The sequence below is a fragment of the Zingiber officinale genome, chromosome 10A (assembly GCF_018446385.1).
Source record: "Zingiber officinale cultivar Zhangliang chromosome 10A, Zo_v1.1, whole genome shotgun sequence".
Lineage (NCBI taxonomy): Eukaryota > Viridiplantae > Streptophyta > Magnoliopsida > Zingiberales > Zingiberaceae > Zingiber > Zingiber officinale.
The window spans coordinates 13,560,186-13,562,855 of NC_056004.1; the positions used below are offsets into that span (position 1 = coordinate 13,560,186).

The following is a 2,670-nucleotide window of genomic DNA, read 5'->3' on the forward strand; positions in this document are numbered from 1 at the left end:
TTCCAGTTTACCAGACGCTTGTAATCTTGGTTTTCCTGGGCAGCTTGGAGGAGGTATAAAAGGGTCAAGAACCCTATTCTTCGAACATCTTTGGATTGGGGATTTCATCCCTCTCCTTGGGAAAGGGTCTTCCCCTTTTGGGGAAACCCTAGAGCTTCATCCATCGCCATCCCTCGACGTTCCGTCCATCTCCAGAGCAAGGAGGCATCCCCAAGACATCGGAAACCTCGGCAAGCATCGCTTCTTCTCTTCCTTCTCACATCGAGGGATGTAAGTATGTTTTACTTTATGTTTTGGGGTTGTTCTTCCCTAACAATGGAGTACATAGTCTCTTCTAGGATTAGGGAGTATTTGTAATGCGATGGAGATGTGGAACTATATAGATTCGCCATATTTATATTCAATGACATGTTGATTTCTTGTTCATGATGAATTGTGTGTGTGAGATATTTATATTTCTTTGCATGCTTTATTGATTGATGTGGAGGATTGTTAATCCCGCAAAGGGGATGCCTTAGAGCGTATTGGCCAAGGTGCCATAGTGACAGGGGTAACTCTTTCCGGAAGTCTAAGACACCCCCTTAAAAGGAGAAACAATCCCTTAGGATTTGCCGTTCTCGTAGAGAGAGTGCTCTAGATCGTATACCCAAGTGACCCTAGTGACAAGGGTAACCCGTTCACGGACGTCTAGGACATTCTCTTTAAAGGAGAGGCAATTCCTCCATTAGGAAGTAGGAAACCTTTATTCTTTTTGTTATTTACTAGACATGTATTCCTGTGATCTACCGAGGCACCCTCGTGACAGGGGTTAACTGTTACAGGATTTCATAGGGTCGTCTCTATTTGATACTTAGGGATATTGACTAGTCTAACTTCCTACAAGAGCATGGACATAGAGGGTAAAAACTAAGCAATCTATGTGACATCTCCTAGTATTATAATGAAACTGAAACCTTATAATCCATCTCCCACAGCTCATTCCCTCCGAGATCAACTCTCTTCCTTCTCTCTCTTCCTCTCGACCTTCTTTCACTCTTCGACCACCCTCGTTAGTTTACAAGCGCCAAAGTCAACTTTCGACAGTCTAGATAACCTACTTGCGACATCTCTAGTGCTTAATCAACAGTCCTTGTGGATTCGACAAAACTTATATATTACTGACGATGAATCTGTACACTTGCGGAATCGTAACAAGTTTTTGGCGCTGTTTGCCGGGGACATTTCGCTTTAACATTAGTAGATTAGCAATTTAGTTAACCTAGACCTGTGAATAGTTTTTGTTTTTCCATTTTAAATTGCAATTTGTTTTCCATATACATAATCAAAAAAAAATCTATATTTTTTTTCTAGCAATTTAAATTCTGCATTTTGTTTCTTGTTTTTCATATAGCATTTCATTTCTTATATTTAATTCTTCATTTTTATTTTTACTCATTTTATTTCGATGAGCACTAACATGTCAAGCAGGGCCTTAAGAGATTTCTCGGCATCTATTTTTGCAAGATTTATGTCTCCCATTGTGCAGCCTCATATTAAAGCAAAAAATTTCCAACCAGACCCAGAGTTCATTTCCATGATACAAGGTCACAAATTTGGAGGAGAAGTATCAGAAAGTCCTTATCTGCATCTTGAGACATTTCTAGAGCTTTGTGATATGGTGAATTGTTAAGGAGTATCAACAGATGCAGTTCGGTTGATGCTATTTCCTTTTAGCGTTAAGGATAAAGCAAGGACTTGGTTATATTCTCTCCATCCTCAAAGCATCACAAGTTGGAAACAATTGGAGCAGCAATTTCTGAATCACTTTTTCCCTCCAAGCAGAACAATCTACATGAGGAGTTGCATCACAAATTTTGCTCAGGCACATGGAGAATCAATATTTGAAGCATGGGACAGATTCGAGAGTCTACAAAGACAGTGCCCTCATCATGGTTTGCAAAAATGGCTGACCCTGCACATATTTTATAGGGGAATTTCTTTGTCAGATAAGTGGTTATTAGATTTATCAGCTGGAGGTTCTTTTATGGATAAAAGTGTAGACAAAGCATATACATTGATTAATCAAGTAGCATTGAACCTCCATGAATGGTCAAGCAAAAGTTGGATGGAATCTCCCTTAGAAATTCAAGAACTACAAGCCATATATACAAGAGAGCCTGTCAAATGAAATACAATTCAACCATCCAAGAGTTTCGAAATCCACAAGTCACAGAATGAGGAGTTCAAACATTTGGGGGCAAAGATTGAAAGTATAGTTTCAAAATGGTTCAAAGAAGATCCCCCTCCTTTGTAGACAAAATCTAGTGAGATTTGTAATGATATTGAGTTGAGAAAGGGAAAGGATCATGATGAACTTCTGAAGAAGGACATGTTTAGAATTGAGGAGAAGAATAATAGAAGATCACAAGAACTCAGTTCCATTTCTCCAGGAAGTTCCCAATGGCCACAAATACCTTTCCCTCAATGGTTGATCACACTAGACAAGCAGTTTGAACCTCTATCACAAGCTCAACCATTCCCAAGACCTTCACCAAAGGTTCCTTTTCCACAAAGGCTAGTGAGGTCTAATGAAAATAAAGACTTTAGCAAATTCTGTGACACTAATATGATTGAGTGTAGATTTCTGGATGTATATGAAGATGAGGACTCTTCATATGAGGATTGTGATGA

The 2,670-nt window shown here is 39.1% G+C and overlaps 1 non-coding gene across 1 annotated transcript; it reads right to left on the minus strand.

Annotated features, from left to right (window-relative positions):
- Positions 1–1,829: 1,829 nt before the first annotated feature.
- LOC122028325 lies at positions 1,830–1,935 on the minus strand. The gene has a single exon (XR_006124731.1). It is a non-coding gene; the product is annotated as a small nucleolar RNA R71 (small nucleolar RNA).
- Between the last annotated feature and the right edge of the window lie 735 nt (positions 1,936–2,670).